Source organism: Cucurbita pepo, chromosome 18, assembly GCF_057944985.1.
Source record: "Cucurbita pepo subsp. pepo isolate OVF chromosome 18, ASM5794498v1, whole genome shotgun sequence".
Lineage (NCBI taxonomy): Eukaryota > Viridiplantae > Streptophyta > Magnoliopsida > Cucurbitales > Cucurbitaceae > Cucurbita > Cucurbita pepo.
Window position 1 is genome coordinate 2,546,137 of NC_141815.1, and position 15,482 is coordinate 2,561,618.

Genomic DNA, 15,482 nt, shown 5'->3' on the forward strand with positions numbered 1-15,482 from the left:
TCCTGAAAGTCATATGAGGCATGATAATGATCATCATCGTAGTGTAAGTGTCTGTACTCATCATCGTAAAAGGAGAAGTAGCCCGACGTATATGTACATATAGAATGCATGAGGTACCTGTAGTTTCTCATCTTTAAAACATCTTTATGACACAATCCTAAGTTCCGTTCACATATTACTATAAGAAATATACGTGCATTAATCTTCGTACATTAATCATTAACATTAATTAGGGTTGTGTCCTAAATTCATCATCACAATGCACCATTACATTTAAAATATGCATTTCATCTTAATATAGAATAACATTATATTAAGGAATTTCATAATCTTACATCTTACATCATCATGTTATCATGCGTCATCGTCATCATACAATGTCATCATATAAAAACATCATACAATGTCATCATATAAAAACATCCTAAAATATCATATACTATCATATGACATCATCATATAACTCAAATAATTCATCATACGTGATACATCACATCCTACATCCATCATCATAAAATATAATCACAACATCAAAAATATAAAGCATAAATGATACGTGCAGGGGCCACTAGGCACGTGGCGGAGAATATTTGATAAAATCACTCCACCTAAATGGTGGTGAAAGTTTTCTATTTATAATCATTTACAGAATGAAATAAACTACAAATGATATGGAAAGAGTAATAAATGGATACAAGATATTTTCTTATAATAAATAGTTAAATATGATACCTATGTAAGTCGTAATGGAAGGCAAATATCTAGATATTTGCCTATAATAAAGAGTCAAATATGATACCTATAGTAGGTCGTAATGAAAGGCTAAATGTCGTAGGAGTGGAGTTCGAAGACTCAAGGGAGTGCTGGAACAACTCAAAACTTTCAGCTTTAGAGACTAAATCGGCAAAATAGGAGAGAGAAGTGAGAGACATATGAGTAGTAGAAAAAGTTGAAAAATCTATGCCGAGTCCACGAAGGAACTAGTACACTTTATCAATGTCTTCGAAGGGTATGTCAATGGCATGAAGTTGGTCACAGATTGTTTTGAAGGTACGGTCATAATCAGCAACATGTAACGATTCAGATTTTTCATTTTTGTGTTTTGAAGGTACGGTCATAATCAGCAACATATAACTATTTAGATTTTCCATTTTTGCCTTGTTTGGTTAAGATTTTATTTTTATTTCTATAAATACCAGATATTATGTTATGCATTTATTCTCACCAGAAAATTCATTTTATTTTTATTTCTATAAATGACCAGATATTATGTTATGCATTTATTCTCGCCAGAAAATGTGAATTTTTCAACAAGGAAGTTATTACTTTAAAATGGAAATGTATGAAAACCTTTTATATTCCTATATTCAATTTTCTCCTTCCTTGAAAACAACTTTTACCGGGAAAACGTGTGGGTTGGTTCGCTGGATAGTTTTCTTGTTCGGCGAGTTCTCGAAACCGATTGTATTGCTGTTTTGGAGGAAGAGTCGAGCGGAAGTTACGACATCAGAATCGCTGCGTCAAAGAAGGCAAACGTCGGAACGAAGGAGGAGGACGCCACGTACCGTCGTCAGAAACGGAAGGGATTGCATCGTCAGTGGCGGCGACACATCAGATTAGGGTTTTCGTGAGGGTTTGTTGGATTTCGATAATCAGCCAGGGAAATTCTTTCTTTTCGGTGAGAGGAAATAGTCGACGATAGGTTGTTGGAAGAACCGAAAAGAGGAAATAGTCGATGATAGGTTGTTGGAAGAAAAATAAAATGCGTAACATAACAAAGAGAGAGAATGACTGAAATTTTGACTCCGCTCAAAATCAGGTTGTTTGATATTCTAAACAGATTTCTTATTTAAATATAAATTATCCTAAAAATGGCCGGAGAGTGGCCAACTAAATCTGTGCCACTCCCTACAAAATTGCCACTCCCTACAAAATTGCCGTCTAAAACTTTGGTGATCCATTCGACGTGTTTGTCAAATGGTCAAACAGAGGTATTCTGAAATTGTGTGAATCTAAATAAGGAAAAATCTCCTCCTAAAACCTGTGGTATATCTACCTTATTTTGTTTGAACTCCGATTTGAGCCCTATGGCTCGGTGTCGGCTCGGTGTCCCTGGCGGCATGCCCTCTACACTCCACGTCTTGTTCGGCTGCCTCTTCTTCGAGTTGGGGCGTCGCCAGTCCAGGTGGTTCACCTCTTCCTAATAGGTCTTCCATCTTCCGGTATCTGGCCGAGAGGTTGACTAGTTGCTCTATCTCCAGCTTTAGGATGTAAAGGCGGTTTGCCGTGCACCAAACTTGCGTGAGCAATCGTCGTCGATCATCGCGGATCCTAAGTAGCCCGCGCTTGATGGAAATGTGGCAGCCGGCCTTATCGAGTTGACCCAGGCTCACAATATTAGCCTTGAGTCTCGGGATGAAGTAGACGCCGGTCAGCTTGTGATGATTGCCTCCCTTGCCGACGAACAGGATGGTGCCGTGCCCTTCAATCTCGACGACGGAGACGTCGCCGAATTTCACCGTCCCGCGAATCCCCGAGTCAAGCTCGGAGAACGCAGACATACTCCAGTCATAGGTTTTTTTGCCCCCGTGTCGAGGACCCATCGCCGGTGCTCTTGCTGCTCACCTCTTTCACTGATTTGAGCGAACATTCGCTCCTCCTTCAGTTGAATTGGCTCCCCAGTCGGTGCCTTTGTTATGCACAATTGGAACTCTTCCTCGGGTTCGACGCTCACCGGAGCATTTATGCCGTCGTCGATTACCTATGTGGATTTGAGGAGCTCTTCCTCGGAATTAGGGACGTCAGGTAGATTTGGGGAGCTCTTCCTCGGGTTCGACGCTCACCGGAGCAGTTATGCCGTCATCGATTACCTATGTGGATTTGAGGAGCTCTTCCTCGGGATTAGGGACGTCAGGTAGGACTGATGCAGTCACCATGAAAAGGGCCGGCTCATCCTCCTCGGATTGAGCCACATGGGCCTTCTCGGCCGTCTCCTTGTTCCTGAGCTTACTCCAGCAATTCTTGCTGAGGTGACCTCTCTTCCCACAGTACGAGCACTGGATTGGCCCGTCATCAGTCGGCTCCTCCTTCTTTTGATCCGCCTCTTTCCCGTGCATGCGCCGACGAGATTTCTACGGCTTTATACCGCCTTTGCGGCTGGAGGGCACATTGCTCTCGCCGGTGTCGTCACGGAGCTTTAGGCGTGCAAGTCATTCCTCCTCAGTGAGGAGTAGACGACCCTCCTTGTCGACAGCTGAAATGGTATTTTTCTTTCGCTGCTAGACGTTACGCAGTCTTTCGGTCACCTCTTCCACCGTTAGGTCGTTCACGTCAGGCAATGTCTTGTCTTCACGATTTCTGTCTCGCTGATGCTGCTACCGAGTGTAGTGATGCTGTTGGCGAGCCCCGTGATTCGCATTGAAAAATCATCGACGGATCGCCGTCCTTAAAGCGGATATCCGAGAGCTCCTTTCGCAGCTGCTCGATGTTGGATTCCCGCACTCGCTGTACACCGCGACCCGACGGGATTTGATTCCCTCCTAGGCTGATCCTCCCCGGTACTCAATCGTTTCTCCTTCCTCTGGCTCGACAGCGTGCGATAACCCTTGCTCCTGTAGGTTGACGCGCATCAACAAGGTCCACTCGTTATAATTGTCTCCCTAATCACTCGCTCAACGACAACTCGACGCCCATCATCACGGGGTCGACCTCTTCGTGGTGGTGATGGAGATGCCGACACTTGGCGGCGGCATGGAGGAGTGAGCGAGCCTGCTCAAGATGGACCCCACAATGTGTTTATTTTCGCGCTTTGCACTTTCTTCTAGAAGAACCTGAGACCTGTGTGTTGTTAGATCGACGCTCTAACCACTTGAGCTATTTAACCTGATTGTTGATAGGTTGGCTCCTCTGCAATGATATACCACCGATGACTTCAACCGGGATCTGATACCACTTGTTGGATTTCGATAATCAGCCAGGGAAATCCTTTCTTTTCGGTGAGAGGAAATAGTCGACGGTAGGTTGTTGGAAGAAAAATAAAATGCGTAACATAACAAAGAGAGAGAATGACTGAAATTTTGACTGCGCTCAAAATCAGGTTGTTTGATGTTCTAAAGAAATTTCCTATTTAAATATAAATTATCCTAAAAATGGCTGGAGAGTGGCCAACTAAATCTGTGCCACTCCCTACAAAATTGCCGTCTAAAACTTTGGTGATCCATTCGACGTGTTTGTCAAATGGTCAAACGGAGGTATTCTGAAATCGTGTGAATCTAAATAAGGAAAAATTGAAAAACTCAGGTTTTATCTAACAGGGTTCGGGCGAAGAAGACGCAGAGTCGGGTCGGGTTTCGGCCTCTGAACCGGCCCACTGAACGAACGCGGGCCTTGTGCGTTTCGGCCCACCATGGACGCGCGCTGCAGCGTTGGTCTCGGCTCTGCACGCGTGCTCTCGGCTCGGCTTGACGTGTACGGTGGCTCGGCTCCGTCAAAACCCGCAACTCGGCTCCGTCAAATCCCGCAGCTCGGCTTGGCGGCTTAGTTGGTCGGCTCGGCAGCTCTGCTTATCGGCTCAGTATCACTATAATATATCGATTCCAAGGTTCTTGGCCCTTCCGAAGCCGTTTCTGCCCTTAGTTTTACCATTTGATGTCAGTATGGTTCCTAACCGTCAAAGACAGATTGGGTTGGAAGTTTATTTTGATAAATAGCATGAGATTTAGCTAGGGAATGTTATGAAAGGTTACTAAGTTTTTATGTGGTTATTATAGGACGTATTTAACCGTTGAGATTACCTTGTTGTGAGTGATTTCGGCCATCGAGGTAAGTGACCTTACTGTTGGAGTTAGTTTACTACGTGTTGTATGATGGTGCGTGTCCTGTGGCCCCTGCATGCACCATATTTTATTATGTGATATGACTATATGATGTATGAATTATGTGACTGTTTATGCTATGAAACGTAATGGGTTATGTTGACTGTTTATGTTATGTGAAGTTATGAATGATATGTTAGTAATATATGCCATGAAAATGTTGATCGATGTCATGGATACACGTAGTATTATCCAGTCATGTCATGAGATGTTTATGCAACTGGAATGTACTTTCATGTTATGTAATATGCCATGTAATGTAAGTCATATGAGATGCCATGTAATGTAAGAAATGTATATGCAATGTTAGCACTGCTTATGTAATGTCATGTTAGATATGTTAAGGAACCTCATGCATATATGTATGTCATGTGCATCGGGTTGGGTGTGTGGTACTCCTTCACACACGGCCCATGTACGCATATATGGACCCACCAAGCACGCTCGTATACATACCACCTAGGCCTGACTTGGTCGGGCACAACGTGTTACATGTCGTCGAACACCACAGAACATAAATATCGTAATTCATTCTTTCGTATCATAAAGGGGAAGAATCCGATGCACGTGACATACATATATGCATGAGGTCCCTTAACATATCTAATATGGCATTACATAAGCAGTGCTAACATTACATATACGTTTCTTACATTACATGGCATCTCACATGACTTACATTACATGGCATATTACATAACATGAAAATACATTCCAGTTGCATAAACATCTCATGACATGACTCGATAATACTGCGTGTATCCATGACATCGATCAACATTTTTATGGCATATATTACTAACATATCATTCATAACTTCACATAACATAAACATTCAACATAACTCATTACGTTTCATAGCATAAACAGTCACATAATTCATACATCATATAGTCATATCACATAATAAAACATGGTGCATGCAGGGGCCACAGGACACGCACTATCATACAACATGTAGTAAACTAACTCCAACAGTAAGGTCACTTACCTTGATGGCCTTGGCCGAAGTCACTCACAACAAGGTAATCCCAACGGTTAAAAACGTCCTATAATAACCACATAAAAACTTAGGAACCTTTCATAACATACCTAGCTAAATCTCATGCTATTTATCAAAATAAACTCCCAACCCAATCTCTCTTTGACGGTTATGTACCATACTGACCTCAGATGGTAAAACTAAGGGCAGAAACAGCTTGGGAAGGGCCAAAAACCTTGGAATCAATATATTATAGTGATACTGAGCCGATAAGCCAAGCTGTCGAGCCGACCAACTAAGCCGCCAAGCCGAGCTGCGGGATTTGATGGAGCCGAGCCACCGTACACGTCAAGCCGAGCCAAGAGCACGCGTGCGGAGCCAAGACCAAGGCTGCAGCACGTGTCCGTGTTGGGCCGAAACGCACAGGGCCCGCGTTCATTCCGTGGGCCGGTTCAGAGGCCGAAACCCGACTCGACTCTGCGTCTTCTTCGCCCGAACCCTTACGAAAACCCTAATCTGATGTGCCGCCGCCGCCGCCAACGCAATTCCTTCCATTTTCGACGACGATACGTGGCATCCTCCTCCTTCGTTCTGACGGTTTGCCTTCTTCGACGCAGCGATTCCGACGTCGTAACTTCCACTGGACTCTTCCTCCAAAACAACAACACAATCGGTTTCGAGAACTCGCCGAACAAGAAAACTACCCAGTGAACCAACCCACATGTTTTCTCGGCTAATACTCTCGATTTTTCCCGTACTCTCAGACACCCTCGAAAACAAAAACAAGTTTGAAGAGCAAAAGTTGTTTTCAAGGAAGGAGAAAAATTGAATATAGGAGTATAAAAGTTTTCATAACATTTCCATTAAAGTAATAACTTCCTTGTTGAAAATTGTAGGGGAGAATAAATGCATAACATAATATCTTGTCATTTATAGAAATAAAAATAAAATCTTAACTAAATAAGGAAAAAATGGAAAAATCTAAATCGTTACATTGTTTGGTGCCACACTTAATCCGCTGCATGTCATCCTTGAGTCTCAGTCCAACGCGAGCCAAACGTCACGTGAAGTGGAGACACCAACGACAACAACAATGACTTCCTGGGTGAGAGAGGAGAGCAGGAGTAAGAGAAGTCGTTGATCGTCTGCTTTCCACGCTAAATATTTGGTGTTGAGTATTGAGGAGGTTTCTAGTTCAAAGCGAAGTGGTGGAACCATAGTTCCATCGACATAGCCCAGCATATCTTGACTCTCAAGGAGAGGGATAAGTTGGTTTCTCCAAAGAAGATAATTGAAGGAAGAAATTTTGATGGTGGTCATATGGATTAAAGTGTTGAAAGGAAGAAGATTCGGAAGCTAGAGAGAATAAAGAATCAGAGTTGTTAAATCGAGGAGGCTCTCATACTATGAGAATATTTTCAAAAACCACCAAACCTAAATAATGGTGAATATTCTCCATTTATAATCATTTACGGAATCAAATAAATTACAAATGATATACAAATAACAATCAATAGAAAGAGTAATAAATGAATACAAGATTTTTGTCTATAATGAAAGGGAAAATATGATACTTATGTTAAGTCGTAATGGAAGACAAATATCTAGATAGTTTTCTATAATAAAGAGTCAAATATGGTACCTATGGTAAACCGTAATGGAAGGCTAAATATCATACCAGATATTTGACTATAATAAGCGGTCAAATATAATACATATGGTAAACCATAATTCAAGGCTAAATATCCTTAATAGTGTCGTCATACATCAAGCAAGTCATTCAATCTATCCCATAATAAGGCCACTTATTTGGTTGGCCTTCGCCAGTATTTCCTTAAATTCGAGTACGCTTGTCTTCCGTTCTTCAAAGTTGTTCCAAGTATCACTGAAAGTCGTTTCCTATTAGGATTGACATCTCGTTTCATTAGTATTTCACATTTCTATTGTAACTTAACTTGTATTTGGAAATATGGCATCATACTAACCTCAATTATCTTAATTAGGGTAAAAATCAGCTTCGGAAGGGTCAAAAACTTTAGGATCAATCTCAAAATTCACCCAAGCCGAATAAGCTATTTTTTAGTCAAGGGATTGCCCGAAACTGAGCCGGGTCGACCCACTGGAGCCGAAGGAGTCGACATCTGCATACGCGACACGTGTTGCTAGAGGAGAGGTGACTCGCCAGGGTCGCGATATGGGTTCGCATGGGCCCCGAGTTCCTCTCTCGGGTTCAAGGGTTGTTTACTGTCTGCGTGGAGAGCCGTGACTATTGGACTAAGCGTCAGTTGGGCCGTGACTTGCAATTAGACCGAGTAATTTACTGCTAGAATCAGTTACTAGGCTGGAAATTGTTGCTGGGTTGGAATGAATTTCAGGTTAGACTGTTGTTTTGGTACTCAGGTTTGAGACCAACCTGACTTCTTCGTGATTTTTTGAGGATTCTCTCTCCTCAAAATTCGCCGATGTCATTTCTGTTGCGTTTCTCGTTTATCATCCATTCACTATAAGTCATGCTTGCCTCGTCTCATGCAGCCATGGTGTTGTACGTCTCTGATGTACCTTCAGCAAAGATCCGTTAAGTTTTTATTTTCTGGTTGTCGATGGCGCAACGACGGCGGAATGGATACAACAATGTCAAGGTAGTTGGTAATGGCTTACTATGTACATATGCAAAGTCACTGGTCACGACACACGTTTGGTATCTCGCTCGTCGTTCTGCGTTCAGTTCGGTTTTTCCTTCATCTTTGCCAGTATCGATTTCTGATGAAAAGAATGAATTATCGTTCGTCTTCTTCATAAAGTTTTAGTGAAAACATCTTCCAGTTGCATTTTAGTCGAAACATAACACGGCTTGATGATTCCAGCTTGTAACTTTTCTCGAACTATATGATAATTGATTTCAATGTGTTTCGTACATTTATGAAAAACTGGATTGGTTGCTATATGTAATGTTGCTTGATTATCACAAGACAACAATACTGGTTCCGACAGCAGAACTTTTAAGTCTTAAAGAATATATCTCAGCCAAGTTAACTCTAAACAAGTATTTGCCATAGCTCGATACTCGACTTTTACTGATGATCTGGACACATTGGTTTGCTTTTTAGACTTCCAAAAAGTAATTGAATTTCCCAAGAAAATGGCGAACCCAAAAATAGACCGTCTGGAAGTTCGACAACCACCCAGTCAAAATCACAATATGCTTGTAATCTCAAGTTGTTTTAAGATGATAGTAGAAGTCCTTGACTAGGAGTACCCTTAGTGTATCTCAGAACTCGAATAGTTGTCTCCCAATGTGGTTTTCTTGGTTCATGCATAAATTGACTAAGCATATGAACTAAATACACTATATCAAGCCTAGTAACAGTTAAATATATTAGTCTGTCAATCAACCGTATGTATTTACTTAGATCATTCAACTTCTCTCCTTCTATTAAAGAAAGTTTTATTTTACTCCATAGAAACTTTTTCTAGACGTGCTCCTGTAAGACCTGTGTCTTAAAGAATGTCTAGAGCATACTTCCTTTTAGACATAAAAATTCCTTTACTAGATTCAGAAAATTCAATGTTTAGGAAATATTTCAAATTCTCTAAATCTTTGATAAGGAATTTCTCGAGTAAACTAGTCTTGAGATGTTGAATTTCTTTGAGGTCATTGCCTGTCAACAGAATATCATCAATATAGATAAGAACGGCAGTGAAAGAAGTATACTCTTAATAAATAAAGAGTAATCTACTTGAGACTAGTGTAGCTTGTATTTTGTATAGTGGTAGAGAATATGGAGAACCAATTGCTTTAAGCTTATTTTAACCCATAAAGAGATTTATATAGCTGATATACTGTATTCTCCCCTTGTTGGCGAAGACCTGGTGGTGAAAATATGTAGACTCCCTCGTCTAGATTATCATGGAGAAAGACATTTTAAATATCCAACTGATGAGTGAACCATTTTCGAGCAGCAACAATAGTGAGTAAGCAACGAAGTGGAGTAAGTTACGTTGTAGGAGAAAATGTCTCTTTGTAATCAATACCTTAACCGTGAGTGTATCTCTTTGCTACCAGCCGAGCTTTATAATGTTCAAAAGAACTATCAGAGTTGTAATTAATCTTGTACACCCAACGACAATCAATAGCTTTATGGCCACGTGGTAGAGGAACGAGAGACCAAGTATGATTATGTTCCTAAGCTGCAATTTCAACATTCTATAGCCCACTGCCATAATGGGTCGCCAATTGCCTCATCATTTGTTTTAAGTTCTGTCTCGGCTGTATAAGAGTTAGAAAAGCACGTTGAGTTGGAGAAAAAAAGAGAATCAAAAGTAATGATGAAGGGGATACTTGGTGTTAGTGTTGGGACTTGAATATTTTGAGCTAGAGATTAAAGTGACCTCTAAATGACATGAAATTTGACGAGCAGTCTTATGTCATCGTTTAAAAGAATTATACAAAGTTACAAGACCATTTGAATATTTTGAGAATTTAACCAAAGTTTGAGGTGGTAAATGATCAAAATACCCCAGAGTTTGAAGATGTCTTCAAGACTCTATGAGGCTCAAAATACTACATAAATTTATCTAAGACTCATGTATGATATTAAGGGTATGTAAAATCTAAAGAGTACCTAGCATGTAAAGTTTTAATTAATCAATTTCCATTTATTAACTATAGGTAACTCCACTAATAGACCTAGAGTTTCACTCTTATGTACTGTATGACAAGTTATGTTTATTGATATAATCATTATAAACAAGTCAATCTTTCACGAGTTTTCATAATTACAGCTGGATTAAAAGTCGTTTTACCTCTGTAATTACATCCTTCATTTCAAGTACTATTGAATCTCTAATGAACAATTTGTTTATGATCCAATCATAAATTAACGTCCCTCTCAAGCCAATGAGAGGGTGGAGCCCCATTGTTCAAGTCTCAAAATCAATAATTAAGAGAACAACTCATTTACTTTTCTTATATGGAAAGGAGTGAATTTCATCTCATGCTATTATGTTATCAACTCCCTATTTGTTAAGTACCCAAAATGGTTGGTACATTGAATCGACTACAACAGACATTCTCACTCATGCAAATTAAAGAACAATCCCTCACAGGCAGGAGTTCATAACTCACTCAGGATTAAGATCGAGTCGTATCTGATCATCATGTGAAATATTAATCTTCTCAATTAACAAATTTATAAGGAGCTATAAAATATTTCTTGGTCTATTCTTATATAAACTCATTGCATAGGATACCTCCACTCACATATCTCCACATGAATTATTTGGATCAAATCAATTGTAACAATTACAAAGTGGGCCTTATCAATAGTGTCAACAAGATAAGTTACCCAATATTGATAATTTGTTAGAAAACTTTATTTATTATTTTTAATTTCACAATGGGCAAAAGGGTGGGATTTGTCGAATTGACTTCTCCCAAAAGCTTGGAGGTGTTAATTTCTTTGATTCAAGGATTTGTGCTTCAACAAAAGTTTGGATCGTTGGGCTAAGGATTAGGGTTGCCTTATCGCTGGAGGAAGTTGTGTGCAAGTCATTGTCTACTTACCGACTCAACACGCGCATCTCATGGGAGGGACGAAGCTCATATCGAGTACGTAGGTCATGTGTTGGGCCGCACTTAATGACTTCCATGGGGTGAGCTAGTTCTTGTATTGGGTCGCACTTATTGGGCTGAGACTAGGTTTGTGAACAGTCGGACTCGTGGATCTCTTCTTCCTCTCCCAACTCCCTGTCTGACTCGTGGATCTCTTCTTCCTCTCCCAACTCCCTCGATTTTGACTGAAATTCTCTTTCTCTCCCCATTTTTCCTACCCCTCTTTTCAACAGTCCTCTGCTTGACATCCAACCACTGTGATCCTCTGTCTACCTTGTCAACCACTGTGATCCTCTGTCTACCTATTTTCCACACCTTGGCTGGAAGCACTTGTATGCACCTACAATATTGAGTTTCAACGTCACAAATTATTCATAAAACTCATGTTTTCACCGATGGCATGATCAAGCTTACCGCTTGTGTACTTGGAGTTGTAGGTCTTTTCCCACACTATGTAACTTGTCCTTTGTTGAGCATTAAATCAAGCCTATAGCCTCACTAACCGTTGCGCCGACCTTCTTCCTTTTTATGTCGTTACACTTTAAGTTCAAACTGTTAGACGAACACGACTCTCCACAATGGTATGATATTGTCCACTTTGAGCATAAGCTCTCATGGCTTTGTTTTGGGCTTCCCCAAAAGGCCTCACACCAATGGAGTTAATATTCATCACTTATAAACCCATGATCATTCCCTAAATTAGCCGAGGTGGGACTTTCATCATCCAACACAAATCACACAAAGTACTCACTATTTCTTTCTTAAACTTCCAGCAAAACTTTTTTACCTCCAATTAGGGGCACATGACCTGGATAGCATGTTAGGAATCACGAACTGATATTGTTCACTTTGAGCATAAGCTCTCGTGGCTTTGCTTTGGGCTTTCCCAAAAAGTCCTCATACTAATGGAGATGTATTCCTTACTTATAAACTCATGATCATTCTCTAAATTAGCCAATATGAGACTTATTCTCAACAATCCTCAACAATCTTCCCCTCGAACAAAGTACACTATAGAGTCTTCCCTAAGGCCTATGGAGCCCTCGAGCAGTCTCCCTCTTAATCGAGTCTCGACTCCTTCTCTAGAGTCATTGAACAAAGTACACCATTTTTTTGACATTTGAGTCATTTTTTACTATACCTTCGAGGCTCACAACTTATTTGTTCGAGAAGAGAATACAAAACACCTTATAAAATACTACTACTTTATCCTTCTTGGGATGATAACCTACCCAGCGTGGAGGGGTATTTATAGTAGAGGTCAGACCATTTATTCCTAAAATTTCTAAACTTTTTTCTTAAAATATCTAAATCTTTTTCCTAAAATATCTAGGTATATTTGTTCCTAAAATACCTAAATCATTTTCCTAAAATAATGTTTATTCCTAAAATATCTAAATCATTCACTTAAAATAAATATATAATGGTTCATACAATTATTGGGCTTGACCCTATTAGGCTAGTGATGATATTTTAACACTAGTCCTCATTCGACGCACCATGTTGAGCTGACAACGAAAGCTCTCATGTTACCTTTTTGTAAACCAGTATGCCACATGGTCTTCTATCTTGATCTACTGCATCTCGATTTCTTACTTCAGGATTTTCTCTCTAATGAAATGGTAGTGCGCCTCTACATGCTTTGTTCTAGTATGAAACATCAAATTTTCTGCTAGGCGAATCGCAGATTAGTTGTCGCAATGAAGTGGTATTGGAAAGTCAATTTCTGGTGTCAATTTTCTGGTGCCAATCTTTCATCAAGAGTTTCAGCCATGTACTTTCTTGAGCTGCTCCAACCGCTGCTATGTACTCTACTTCTCTAGTTGACAATGATACAGTTGGTTGTCTTTGGATATACCAATAAATTGTTCTCGAATCGAGCTTGAACACATACCTAGTGGATGATTTCCGAGTATCATGGTCTCCTGCATAGTCAGCATCACAGTATCCAACTAGCTTGCAGTCTTTGCTTCTTTTGTACAGAAAACTATATTCGATTGTACATTTGACATATCTCAAGGTCCATCGAGTCACATCCAAATGACGCTTTTTTGGACTTTGCATGTACTGACTCATGATTCCAACTGCATAAGAAAAATTAGGCTAAGTTAAAGTTAGGTAGATAAGACTATCTACTAGTTGTCGATATGTCCATTTCATCGTTCAACTCTTTGCCTTCATGTGCACAAATCTTGGCATTCGTCTCCATCAGTGTTGAAAGCTGCTTGCACTCTAACATATTGAACGTCTGAAGCATATCTCTTGTATACTTTTGTTGGCAGAGAAACAATCCTTCATCGGTGCAATTGACTTCTAAGCCCAAGAAGTGTCTAACCTTTCCTAGCTCTTTCATCTTAAAGCATACTGATAAATTTTCTCTTTCTTCGTCCCCGATGATACTCAAATCGTCCACATAGACCAACACAATTGTCAATTTTCCTTCTCTTTCTTTAATAAACAGGCTTGAGTCTGCATGCGCAACTGAATAACCACTTGGGTAAGAAATTCAGCAATCTTACCATACCAAGCTCTTGGTGCTTGTTTCAGTCCAAAAAGAGTTTTTCTATGCTTGCATACGTGATTAGGATTAACTGCACTCTCAAATCCCTTTGGTTGGTTCATATAATCTCCCTGTCTAATTCTCCGTGCAAAAAAGCATCCTTCACATCCATTTGCCACAGTTTCCAATCTTTACTTGTCGCGAGTGCTAGTAGGACTTGTATGGTAGTGATCTTTGCCATAAGACTAAATGTTTATTCATAGTCTGTTCCGTATTGTTAAGAAAACCCTTGAGCTACGAGTCGAGCTTTGTATCTCTCGATTGATCCATTCAGTCGTCGCTTTATTTTGTAGATCCACTTGCAAGAGATAAGTTTGACAGCTCCTAGTTTTGGCACTAGTTTCGAAATTTGATTTTGCTCCAAGGCTATAATTTCTTCCTCCATTGTTTGCTATCAAGCCGTATTGTGTGCTGCTTCTTCATATGTCTCTGGCTCTTTAACATCGTCTTTTATAATAGTTGTACTGGTATACTTTGGATTTGGTTTTATGATTCATTCTGACTGTCTAAGTCATTGAGGTGTCATTTCCTTTTCACCAGTTTCGCTTGATTGAGTCACTTCTTGCTCACCAACATTAGTGTCACTTGGATATTCAGACACATCATCACTTAAGCAAATGTGTACAATTTTCTCCCCCATCTTCGGTGGAAGAATTTCTTCAGTGTTGTCCAAGCCTGATAATACTTCCTTCTCTGAGGGTCATCCCGCTTCCATTGCATCACTCTGATTGTCAATCATGTGGTTTGACCATCTTGAATCAATGATACAGTCATCATCATAATGATATGTTCTCTCATCATCGTCATGAGCGCTAACTCATCTTCTTCTATGGCACATATTTCCTCTGCGTCTCATTCCTCCTCCATCTCCATGTTAGAGGATGCCACGTTGATTTCAACATACTTTTTTTTTGGACTAACAATCCCTAGACATGTGACCCTTCTTCCCACAATTGTTCAAATCTCTTTCCTTGAGAACTCTTGTTGTCGTTCTTATGAGCTCTCTCAGGTTGTGCAGTTCCTTGATGGTTTCTTCTTTTGTTACCGTTCTTGTATCCACGTTTGGTAGACGACTTATTATTGATCCGACTTTCACTTGTGTAGAGTGCTTCTTCTTCACCCTTCAATGTGACGCCTTCCATTTGTTTAGCCATGAAAAATTTTCAAACTCTACAAGTGATGGTTGAGTGGGTCATCCTTGTACAACAATAATGAAGCTTCTATATTCTGGTTGCAATCTGTGGATAATGATTATCTTCATTCGATCTTCTCCAATTGCAGACTTCGGGTCTAGTTCAGTAATCTCTCGGCAAATTGACTTGACTTTGTGGAAGTAATGAGTAATCGTCATGTCACATTGTGAAATTGATAATAGCTCATCCTCTAGAAATTGTAGCTTCGTATCGTTCTTCTTTGAGAACAACATCACGAACATGTCTTATGCTTCTTTTGGTG